Genomic DNA, 13,646 nt, shown 5'->3' on the forward strand with positions numbered 1-13,646 from the left:
TATGTGAAAAGACCTAAATCTAACATGAACAGGGGGCAAATTGAAAAAGAGGTGGTACTGGAAATAAGGCGCAGGCCCACATACAGTTGGTCCAAAGCTGTTTTTGTGAATCAGGAAAAAAGGATAGGGAGCGTGCGTGGGCCTCAGGTAGTGTAAGCTATAGAAAATTCGTACCAGGCCCAAGGCATTGATTCAGTCCATCTTCAAATTTTATGATTCAGATTTTAATTCACTTTTACATTTTTATTCAAAATAATAAAAAAACAATGGGTTAACAAAAGAAAAATAAATGAAAGAGGGAAATTAGGGTTTCCCATGTGGCTATTCAGCTTTTCTCGTGAAAACTCAGGGTTCTCTCCCTCAAACTCACAAACGGCGTACGGCGGTAAGCTCCGCTCTGATCTCGTTGACGCGACGGCGATGGCACAATCCGTCTTCTCCGATCGCCGCGAACTAAACCAACAAAACCTCCTCCTATCTCTGCCTCTTACCACTAAGTTTCGTAAAGCTTCGAATTCGGAACTAAGAGGCTCGATTTCATTCAATTGGAAGCGAGGAATGGAAAGGAGCACGCACATTAACCATTGAAGCGAGTAAGAGCACTTACCTGTGGTGAAGAACCGGTGTGAAGTGAAGAGAAAAACCAGAGACAGGGATCCGATCGACAATTGGCGAAATAAACGCGGAAAGCTGAAGAAATTCTTCAAGTAAGTTCTTGCTTCCTAGACTTCCTCTTCTTCTTCTTCTTCTTCTTCTTCTTCTTTGTATGATGTGCGAATCGTGTGTTGCGTATTGCTTCGTTGAGAGATGTGAGTTGTGAGTAGGGGTTGATGAGCGATTTGTTGAGGAAGATAACCGAGAGGCTGTATCGTGGAGTTGAAGGAGGATGCGCAGCACACCTTCGTTCAGAGTTCAAAGGTGGAACTCTGACGAAGGTTTGTGGTTGTGCTTTGGTGATGGTGGTGAAGATGCAGTTGCAGAGTGAATTGGAGAGAGGATGAAGTGAAAAATGGCGTGAAGAGTGTATGGAGGAGAAGAGGGATGAAGATGATTATGGAGATGAATGAGAGGTGATGAGAGAATGGAGAAGGTGATGGTGAAGGGTGGATGATGTGTGAAAATGGCGTGGAGATGATGAAGATTATGGAGAAGGTGAAGTGAGTATGGAGAAAGTGGCGTAGGGTTTGAATTATGGAGGGAGATTGATTCATATAGAGTTCATGAGAGGATGTGAGCCATTGGATTAGGGGGAGTTTGTTATGAGATTAAGGGTGAGGATTGAGAGGTTAGTTACATTTTGTTTTGGGTGTTTTTTCTGTTATGGAAGTTGGTTGTGAATCTGTTAGGTTAGTTATATGGTGAAATGAATTAGTTTTGACAGTTAGTGAAATAGAGAGATTGAGGGAGTTAGTTAATTGGAACTGTTAGTAGTGTATAGGTTAGAGTTGTTAGATTTATTGAAAAGAGCTGAAGGTTAGAATGGGAAATTAGGTTAGTTAGAAATAATGGTTAGTTGGTTATTGTGTTAAGTCAGTAGAGTAAACTATTAGTAGTGATATGTTAATGGTCATTGTGAGCATAATGAAGTTGTTTAGAGTGGACATAACTTGTTTATCATTTGGATTGTATTTGTGATGGCTGCACTGAATGTATGTGAAAACTGATTGGAATTATGAAGTATTTTTGATGCAGGTTATGAGTAGTTTAGTATGGTCTTGAAAGTGCATTGGATTGAATCTGTGATCATGGAACAGTTTCTGGATGTTTGTATTGACTTGTGGTTTAATGATGCAGGTCTGTTGAATTTGTTTATGATCGTTTCATAGCCTTCTTCCATCATGCTAACATTTGGGGCTGATTCGGATGCATCAGTATCGTCGCGGCCAAAAAGATCAGATGTCGTCATGATATGTCGGGTCCTTCTATCAACACAAACATTCTGAATTGTTATTGGATTCTGCCATGAACCGATACAGCTGGAGTTGTTCGCGGGTGAGTGTTTATGTTGGTGTACACCTTGGAATTGAATGTATGTATGGTGTGATGAAGTCATGTGTGAACTGGATTGGTATATGCTGTTAGAATGAAGTTGTTAGGGATTAGTCAAAACTTGGGTAATTATGTGTTCATGTGGTTTATCAGGTTTGGATTGTGCAGCAGCTTATTGTTTTTTGATTGAATGTAAGTATATGAATCTGGATTAATAGGATGGTGGCTAGTGAATTGAAGGTTAGCAAAAGAAGGTTAATTGAGAGTTTTGAATAGTGTTAAGGTGCTGTTGATTTTTGGTTGCTTTGAATATGTTATGTAGGTGAATTGCTATGTTAGAAATGTTAGGAATTAGGGAATTGGTTCAGTATGAATAGCTTAGGGTATTGGAATGCTAATAATGGACTTGGAATGAATTGCATACTCTGAATGAGTTGACTCATGTATGTGCAGTAACTATGAATAAATGGAATTGGAATTTGGTAAATGGTGGACTAATATGGATTGGTGTTGTGCATGTTTGAAAAGTGTATTGAACTGGTTTTGGGTTTTGAAGTGCAGGGACATCATGAACTTAAAGGGAACACTTGAGAGATTCATCGCCCAAAGGAGATCCTACTCGATCTTTCCCTGTTCTGAGGCAGCAGCACTTCCATTTATATATATTTTTTTGATGTAATTTCAGTTTCTTTCTCTTTTCAATGTACATGTACTTGGATGAACCCCTTGAGAATGTATTATATTTGAAACATGTAGTGAGACTTGAGCTTGAACCATGTAATGTTCCTTTTCTTCAGAATGAATTTTGACTTTGGTGTCATTTACTTCTCTCAATGCATGAACGCGAAAAAAAGAATCGCACTTTAATCTTCAAATTGACAGTTGACCCAAAATCTTGCAATAGAAGAAGCGAACTTTGACCAATGGTTTGTTATACAAATAATCCAATATTCCAACTTCAAATGATTGTAAGAATCATATGACTCAAATTTCAAATGAGGATGAGACCAAATGGGACCCTAAGGTTGGAATGTACCACCCCAAGGTCACATAAACCTGACAAACGAATCCATGCTTGGGAAATAAATTTCAATTCAGTGAGACTCTTGACTACCACAAGATTAGGGAAATAACCCCTAGATCAAGAACCCCTTGTAACTGGAAACCATCTGAACACATGTCTTTCAAAAGACTAAGCCAACCACAATCCTAAGTGTAGGATACCCTTTCTGAGGAAATAAATAACCTTTTGCAAAAACCTATGTGAGTCTTCAATTTGCTCCATGATTATTGATCCCATGCTTTGTATATGCTTATTTGATGAATGAACGCAGGATGCATTATATGACCTAATGGGAGGTATGTACATGATATTGTGAAATGCATAAGCCTAAGCCAGATAACATTAAAAGGGGTAGGACAAATTTGGGGTATGACATTAGTCTACTTACCGTTAAGTCAACTTGATATTATATTGGGGATGAATTGGTTGGAGTTCAACCACGTTGATATCAACTGTTATAATAAGTCAGTACTATTTCCTGAGTTAGCTGAAGATGAAGATTCGAAGTTTTTAAATGCTAATCAAGGAGGCATTTTGTAAAAGATGAAGCTCAAGTGTTTGTGATGTTCACTTCTTTGAAGGGTGAGACTGAAGTTGTGATTGTTAATTTGCTTGTAATTTGTGAGTTTTCATATGTGTTTCCTGACGACATCAATGATTTTCTATCAGAGAGAGATTGAGTTTGCCAAAGATTTAGTATTAGACCCGTGTCGATGACACCTTATAGAATGTCGGCTGCAGAACTATGTGAGCTGAAGAATCGGTTAGAAGATTTTCTTGAAAATAAGTTTGTCAAACTAAGTGTATCATCGTGGGAAGCTCCAGTATTGTTAGTATAGAAGAAAAATGGTAGTATGAGGTTATGTGTTGACTATCGACAGCTGAATAAGGTTATTATCAAGAATAAGTATCATCTTCCTATAATTGATGACCTTATGGATCAGTTGGTTGGAGACCAACAATTTAGTTTGACCTATTTGGAAGTTGTTTTTTAGCTAGTTCTTTTAGAATGGATTCAATTCCTTCTTCTTTATTTACTGTTCTACAATTTTAATTATGGTTTCATCCCAACAACTCAATATGTATTATATGCATGACATTTACAGAGGTTAGCGCCCATGCGTGCAACCGCGGTTTGTACCTGCTAATATATATGTGAATGTACACTCTAAAAAGCGTAATATAATAAGGGAAAGGCTAACAAGTGTCCCAGGGGCACTCTTTAAGAGCTTAAAAAAGTAAGTTTTTCTTGAAAATATGCCTAATTAATGCATCGAAAATTGAAATAGTAAACTTTTTAAAGAATATTTTCTTTAAATAGAATGCTTAAAGAGTGCTCCTAGAACACTCGTTAGCATGACCCATATAATAATACTATATTCCTCTGTCTTCAATTTTCTCACTTATCTTGGTTTCTTCTATTGTCATTTGCTTTATTTACCTTGTCTATTTATTTGTTTGATTACTTTATGTTTATAATATATAACATTATGATTCAAGCATTTATCATGATATTATCATGAGCGAGTAATTTTTCTAGTTATAGGATTAGGAGGATTTTCTAAATGATACACCCACTTTAAATGTAAATTTCAAACTTTGTCATGAGAAATTTAGTTTAATACTTTGATTTTTAATGTTTTAACTAATGTTCTTACAAGAGTAGCGATAATATAAGATATCAATCAACGGATTAAAAGGTAAATATTGATATCTGATACATGAAAGTCGGAAGGTTAAACCAAAACATGAAACTAATTTTGACTTGATTGGAGAAATTTTGTCCTAAATAAATTGATTTGTTTAACTAGTCTTACTATTGAACCAACCACGAAAATAAAGTGTTTCTAGTCTAAAATACAATTACATACTCTTAAAGAAGATGTAATTTATACTTTTCTATTTAAAAATCAGTAAAAACTATGATCCTCATGACACATAGGAATGGAGATATAAAAAGTTTGTCTTAGATAATAAGAATCATAATTAGGGGCGGCAAAACGGACCGCCCGCCACGTCCGGCGCCTGCCCTGCCTTAAGCCCGCCAAAAAATGAGCGGGGCGGACATGTCCGCCAAGTAAAATAGACACAAAAATCATGTCTGCCGCACCAAGATGGCGGGTTGACGAGCGGCGGGCTTGCCCGTCTATTTTTATTTATATATTTTTTTCATTCTTTTAATAGATTAATAGTTTTTTTTTTACCTTTTAATTAAATTTTTCACTTATTTTTTAAAACAATTTTTTATAAAAACAACTTTTTAACAAATTTTACTTAAAATAATAGTACAATATTTACAAATAAATATATAAAATAAACCATCAAGAATTGAAATTACTAGAATTAACTAAAAAAGAGGGAATTTTGGAGGAGCGGCGGGCTATGGCGGACGGCGGTTTTGGCGGGACGGACTTTGGCGAGCGGCGGGCCTAAAATCCCAACCCGCCATTTTTTAGCGGGTGCACGGGCCAGCCCAGCTGGCCACGACCCGTTTTGCCACCCCTAATCATAATCTATGATTATTTTTTATTTAAATTATAATCTTCAAAAAATAAATAAATAATAAACAACAACGTATTGTTTCCATTTTAGCTAATTAAAAAGATAGAAAATTATCAGTAATTACATTTGTCTACAGTGAAACGATCATTTTATTACATTGATGTAAACCAAGCACTTAAGCTTTTGATGTCATTGTCGAGGACGATTTTAATTATGCCTTTTCATTTTCATTTATTAGATAAATTATTATTTTCTTTTAATTATTATTTGTCAAAATTGAAGGTGCGTGAAACGCAAGAAAGTGGGGTTTGAATTGAGTTTTAAGGTTTAAAATCAAATTCTTTCCAAATCAAAAGCTAAGAATACAGAAAAAATAAATAACAATATTATTTTTATCCTGGTTTACTATTAACGAAGTTACTCCAATCCACCCGTCAATGTGATTTTGCCTTATAAAATAAGGACTTAATCCATTAAAACCAAAATTAATTACCGAAACCACAACAAAGACTAATTGTCAATGTGCAAACCAAAAAGACAACACGTCAATGTCTTATTGAGAATTCTGACTAAACCCTAGTCTCTCAAGGAACTATCAACTCACTGGTGATTACAAAGGTTTGTATTTACAAGATTCTTCTTAAAAGCATATTGCACAAATTTGAGTACAAACAAATAACACAAAAGTGTTAAGCAAGTATATGAACAAAAACTCACTTGCTGCAAGTCAACAAACAAAAGTCCATATAAAGAATAAATCATAGATTTTGGCAATGTTTCAGCGTAAGTTTGTTCACGGTGATTATTTTGCTTTAATCTTCCAAGTCTTTCTTTTATAGTCAAGAAGAAATCTGATGGAAGGTAGAATTGGAATACTCAATTACAGGTGTTTTGTTCCCAACGGTCAGTGAGGGAGTGGTCGGCAACATTGTACCATAGTACAGTCCTTGCGCCACCTTATCCGTGTAGCGAAACATATGTACCTTGTACTATTTCCTCACGTAAAGTTTTTTGATCTTATCTTCTAATCTTCAACGAATTATGATAGTAGATGATGAAGCATGCTTAGAAGGACTAAAACTTGAGTCACATAAACCTAAGTCTTCAGAGTCTTTAAAACTTGTTCATATAGAACCTTGTCTCTAGAGTCTTCAGCATTTGATCTTTGAATCTTCAGAATCTAAGTCTTCAGAGTCTTCAAAACTTGTTCATCTAGAACCTCGTCTTTAGAATCTTCAGAACTTAAAAAATAGAATCTTAGAGCTAGAGGAGTCCCTAGAAGCCCTTCCACGAGAGTCACAATAAAAAACTATATCATTAACGTTCAACAGAACCGTTGTTATAAAAGCATTCTAGAACTTTATTGAATATATGTAAACACAACTGGTTTCTTCTAGAGTCAGAGTATGTTGAGTTTAGAACCTGATGACATCACACGTCTTTTCTTCAGAGTCATAACTTTCAGAGTCATAACTTGTTAGAAAAAGCTACACACTAGACAGAAGTCGTTAGAATACTAAATTATTCTCTAAGATATCATGTAATATTATCATCAAAACATAAGGTTAAAAGCATAACCAAATCTTGTTCTTAGAATCTCCCCTTTTTTATGATGACAAAACCATGTACTTTGATGAACAATTTATACTAGGTCTAAATCACATGAATCATATTCAGAGTTAGGTAAACAATCCCCCCTTATAACTATACTCTAAAAATTCATCTAAGCTTGTTTAGAGCCACCCACTGAGCTCGAGACTTACAGAGAATTTTTGAAGTATAAAAAGGTAGCAGGAAAGGAATACTTCCATGTTTGCAATCCCATCAGAGTCTGACTAGAAATGTCTGGTTCTTCATCTTAGATCCTGACTTGCTATCAGAATGCAATGAATTGGCAGAACTTAGTTGTCAATTAGCGCAAAGCTTTAGAACTTGGTCCATCTTGACTTTTTACCATGTTCAGGACATCTGAACTTGCTGGCTTCTTAGATATTTGATTAGTCTTTTGACTATCCTTCAGATCTTGGTCAGTCTTCTGACGATCCTTCAGAGTTTTTCCAGTCTATAATTTTTCAGTAACTTTTGCAAAGTTCCTGAGTCAAACAATGTTAGACATGAAAATCTCATACTATGTATTGGAGTGATCTTATGAGAATAGATATAACAAAATCATCTTTCACTTATCCCCTTTATCAGAAATCAAAAAGACTTTAACAAAATAACCAAAAAGAAAAAACTTCATCGATTAATTGATAAAATACATAATTTTGAACTAGAAACAAAAGAAACTAAGGTCCAAAAGAGGAAAAGAAATCTTATATATATATATATATATATATATATATATATATATATATATATATATATATATATATATATATATATATATATATATATATATATATATATATATATATATATATATATATATATATATATATATGTCACAACGGTTGTACAAAAAAGCCATAGTGATACCCCTTTTATTTTTTTAAAAACTAAATAAAAAAGAAAAGACGCGCCTTAACGTTAAAGGAATAAAATATTATAGGAAGCTGAGATTTGAACTCATGAAAGTTTGATTTTATCACCAAAGTGAGCCTAACAACTGTTATTATATAATAAGAATTTGTAATTTAAAAATAAAAAAAATGTTAGCGCCAGAGAGTTGACATGTCATTACGGTGTTTAGAAGAACCGTGATGACTTGGACGTTGTTGTTTGCACATTTTGTAGTTGTGACAAGAACAATAAAGTGTTTAGAAGCCTGCACACATGATGTTTAAACTTAAAAACACAAGTTCATAGACCTGCAAAATGGATTGGACAAAGGTTTGATGATGAAGTGCTTCACGCGCTTTAGAGGGAAATTTAAATTCTCCAGCAAATCATAGCGCGCCACCTCATGTATCTGTTGCCATTTTTATTTTCTTTTTCTATTTTAATTCTTTTTATTTCAAAAATTTATTAAAAATAGCCCCCGAAGGCTTTTTAACTCAATTGTTTTCTATAATTTTCTAAAAATATTTTCTACCTTATATGTTTTTTTAAGAAATTAAAAATGATTTTAAATATTTTTTGTTATTTTTATCTTATTTTCTTTTTAATTCATTTTCAAAAATTATTTCTCCATCATTTTTAAACATTTTGAGATCCAACTTTTAGGATCTTGTTTCTCATATTTTTCTTAATTTTCCATATTTCATTTATTTGATTATTTTGATGTGTTTTTTTTTTTTTTGGATTTTTTATTTAATTTTCATTTTAATTTATTTAAAAATCATTTAAAAAACATTTTAATTTGATTTTAATTGTTTTTGTTGACTTTGGCTATGAATTTTAAGTTAGCATGATCAATTAGGGTGATTGAAATTTCATCTTGTTTGATTAACCTTAGATTGAGACTTGGTAAACTTTCTTCATTTCAAATTTACTTATAAATGATCATTTTTAGTACTTTGAATTGATGATAAGTTTGTCCTAAGTATCATGAAGAGTGTTGTTCAAAGTAATGATCAAATTCCTTTGCCTTTGTGCTTGATCAATTCTCAACTCACTTCTCTTCTTCATTTCTTTCTTTTGATTTTTCTTTTGACTTGTGTTACTTGTTTTAGGAGAATGATTTCTGCCACTTGTCTAACAAATATGCTACATAAATTGCTATTGACCGGTCTCATATAGGTGCTACTTCTATATAAGTACATTTACGATTGCTTAACATAGCATTAAATTGTCCTAAATCGCTTAATTGACCATTAATACTAACATTAACCATTAATTATGCCAACATTTTATTTATGCACTTTACTTTTATGCCTTTATGTTAATGTCATTTACTTTATGCCATTTACATTCATGTTATTTACATTTCTTGCTCTTTACTTTTGGTTCCTTTTTCTCTTTGCCCCTTGGGCTTTTATTTCTTCTTTTACTCAAAAGATAAAAAACATTTAAATATGAGAAAACCCTAAAAAAACTCTTAATGATGTTGTATGGACTTGATGTTACTATCCCATGCTTATAGAATTTGAACTTTGGACTTAGACCTGGGATGTTTTCCCTTTGCTTGGAGATTCATCTAAAACTTTAATTCGTTTGGACCTTGGAGTTTCATCTGAGAACTCGGCCCCTATCTTGATAAATAGTTGAACTTTTAAACTTGAGATTTCATCTGGTGATTTGTGATCTTAATGTTCACCTGATACACTTGTGGTCTTGAATTTCATCTGATGTTTAGTTCATCCGAGGTTTTGAATTCACCTGATCATTTTGCCCAGGGGAAATAAATGCTTATTCTGACCAATGTCAAATACTTGTTCCATCTCGTGGTTAGTTCACATGCAGACACAGAGGCTTTCTCTTGGGCTACCTTACAACGAGACCTTTTATTTCATGTCATTTACTTTATGCTTTAGGATATTCTCTCCATCTGCTCTCACTTCTTCAATCTTTAAAGCTTCTTTATTTTTCAAAACCTTATTGTTTTCAAACTTAAAATCTTTCATAATAATCCTTGACTTTGTCAAGTGATCGTCAATTTTTTTTCTTAAAAAATGCTAAGATACTTAAGCATATTCAAATACCTCCAAAGACCTTCAAATGCCTTGAATTTGAGACATGCATGTTGATTAAATCTAAGTAAAACTCTCCATATCAAGATGATGCAAATACAGACTCCCTCAAACGTTTGGAAGACAGTTGGTGTTTTCCACTCGAATGCAATAAAATGTCTTTTCCATTAAAATCAAACTAGACCAACCTTGTGTTTTTTTAGCAGAACTACAAACGCTCTGACTTCCCTATTGCACAAAAGGGATATGTAGGCACAAGATGCGACGTCTTTGCAAGCACACAAATAATAAAACATTTTTTTTCTTATCTCATCAATTTTTTGCAAACTTTACCATTTATCCTAAAAACACAAATTTTCAAAAGGTTAATGTGCAGTACCACAGATGTGAGGAGTGCTAATACCTTCCCCCGCATAACCAACCCCCTATATCTTTTATTTCATTGGATTTTATTGATATTTTCTATTTCTCTTGAAAACAATAACGTTCGATGGCGACTCTTGCTTTACGAGTTAGGTTAATTAATAACTCAATCTCATTTTTTCTGTAGCGACAGTGACAAAGTGATTCATATCTTTAAAGGTTGTTTAATGAAATTTTATTCCTTCTTTTTTATGGTCATGTAAAAATAGTAAAAGGTGCTCAATAGTAAAATACACACACAAACACAAACACAAATGTTTTTAAAAATATATCATAAAAAAATTATTTGAAAGTTATTTTTGTGGTAAACACAATTTTGTCTATTAATAATTGATTACGCATGTTGTATAATCCATTATGACTATAAATACCATCCATGATCAATTATGGCATTAGTATAACCAATTATGATTTTTGATTTAATTGATAATCAACTATAGATCTTGTATAATCGATTATGCATCCTATCAAGTCAAATATTTCCTAAAATATTTTAAATAATCGATTATTCCAATAATTCGTTGTGAATAATGTCACCCCATCCATAACATCATGATCATCTTTCATTGGTCAATCATGTCACCTCACCTATAAAAACGTACATAAAAAATGTTGTAAATCACATTTTTAACAACAATCATTTGTCTCACTCTTTCTCCCTTAAATATTATATTTTAAATGTTTTTCTTTCAATAAATATATTTTATTTATGAAAGTCTTTTAACTATATATTTACTCTTGTAACTTTTTGAACTCCTATTTATTTTTCTACACTTGTGGTGTAATTTCTTGTAATCATTTATCATATTTTAGGTATGAGCTATAAATCAAGAGAGGAGATATCTCTCGGATGAAGACACTTGTTTGAAGAGTGCTCGTAAGTTGTAAATGATGGAAATTGACCATGTGTTAAAAAACTTGTTTATAGTTAAATACCAAGGTTTTCTCATTGGACAATGGATGCAAGCCCCGTTGGTTTTATACTAAACTAGGATAAACTCTAGTGAGATATTTTTTTATCACTTATCTCTTTTACTTTTCAATATCTTATTTCTTGTCTCTTATTTTATTTTAGACAACTTCAAACTTTTCTAATAAAATTCATTCTCTTAAAATGCTTTAAACAAAAAATTATATTTATAATTCATTCTTCTTCCACCATTTCATGTGTTTGGAGTCCCATATTGAATAAGTTGTATTAGAGTCTAACTCTTATGTAAAGACTAATCATCTCAAGAGGAATGAAGACTTCAAACAATTCACAAAAAATCCATCATCTTTCAATGGAGAAAATAAAAATCTTTATTAAAGGGCTTGATTGTGATATTTGGGATGCTATTTTGAATGATTCATTTGTCCTTAGTTATCTTATCAACGATTCAGTATATATTGAAGAAACCTAGAAATTTTTGGAGAAAGATGAAAGGTAAAAAGTGTATCACAATACGAAAATTGAAAATGAAATATCGTTGTACGTATTAATAAGTTATATTGTATATCACATTGTAACATTGCAAAAGAAATGTGGGACACATTTCAAATTACCAATGAGAAAACTAGTTAGATAAATAAGGCTAAGATGAAAACATTAACCCATCAGTATTTATTTATGATGAAACCTACATAAAATATCCAAGATATGCAAAAACATTTATCCATATTATAAATCATCCGATAACCGTTGAGAGATTTTTTCAAAATAAAAAACTAATTTACAAAGTTCTCTGACGCTTAAATCACATATGAAAACCAAAGTCACTAAAATATATGAATCTAAAGACTTACCCTCAAGGGAATTTACTACTATGTTAAATAAATGGCATGAAATGACTTTGAATTCAATCGTCTCATAGAAAATGAATAAGGAAAAAAGAAAAAGAAATGATTGTGCAAACATAAAAAATATTGAATTTGAAGATGAAAACTGTTTGGATGTGAGTGATATGAAAACACGAGTTGAATTGTTTAAAAATTCAAAAGATTAATGAGGAACACGAAAAATAAATAAACAAAATAAAAATGAAGATGAGTCCTCCTTCAAAATGAAGATGTATCTGGACTATATATAGACTATATACATTAATTATTGAATGAATCTAAAAAGGTGAAATTTGCTTATAATATGGGACGGATGGTGTACTATTTATAAAAGAATCTAGGTGTTTTGGGGTTAGAAAAACATAAAATTCAAAAAACACGATTAATGACTAATATTTTCGTTGCAAAACAAACACAAGTTAAATGTTACACATCAAACTTTGCATGAAAAAAAAAAAAAAAATCAATATAATTCTCTTTGAATCATGGACCAATATAAGCACAAAGTAAATCTAAGGAACTAAAAATGTGGTTTGTGCTAATTTGATAAAACTAGGTATATAACTCGTGCGTGTCACGGACTTAATTAAAATATTTTTTAAAATGTATTATCAAATTTTAAATATTAATTTGGATAAATATTAGCTTATGTAATTGAGTTATTAAATATATTTTAAAGTTTGGTAATGTGATTATATTTAATATTAAAAAATAAAAGTGTTATACTATTTATAAATATAAGAATTCAAATTTATTCAAACTATGTAAAATTTACAAACATTTATACTAAATATAGTTTTGAAATTTGGTGTTTAGATTATTGATACAAATTAAATATTATAAATTTAAAGATACGGAATTTAGATATTTTTGTTAAATAACTAAAAGAGATTTTTATGCAATTTTTTAAAATAAATAAAAATCAAAATGTTTTTAGGTAGATTTTACAATATTCAATAAATTTTAAGAAACACAGTTTATTTTATTATAATAGTATTATTATACGATATCTTATTATCAGTATCACATTTGATTGGATGTTTTTATATTATTTATAATTAATTCTCATATATAATTTATAATAACAACTCATTTATATTATAAATACTAGACGTACACACGCACGATGTGCGGATAAATTTTATTAAATTATTAATAATAAATAGTGTAGTTTAAATTAATAATTTAAAATATAATGATATAAATTAGCAATAACTTAATAGTCTGTATGTCATAAAAAATAATAATTTATATTAACAAAAATGAGAAATAAATCATAG

At 31.5% G+C, this 13,646-nt stretch overlaps 1 long non-coding RNA gene across 1 annotated transcript; it reads left to right on the forward strand.

Moving 5' to 3' along the window:
* The first annotated feature begins 271 nt into the window (after window positions 1-271).
* LOC131607184 (uncharacterized) lies at window positions 272-3,864 on the forward strand. Its single transcript, XR_009285222.1, has 3 exons — window positions 272-707; window positions 1,795-1,992; window positions 2,546-3,864. It is a non-coding gene; the product is annotated as an uncharacterized LOC131607184 (long non-coding RNA).
* The last annotated feature ends 9,782 nt before the right edge of the window (window positions 3,865-13,646 follow it).

Source organism: Vicia villosa, linkage group LG5 (assembly GCF_029867415.1).
Source record: "Vicia villosa cultivar HV-30 ecotype Madison, WI linkage group LG5, Vvil1.0, whole genome shotgun sequence".
Classification (NCBI taxonomy): domain Eukaryota; kingdom Viridiplantae; phylum Streptophyta; class Magnoliopsida; order Fabales; family Fabaceae; genus Vicia; species Vicia villosa.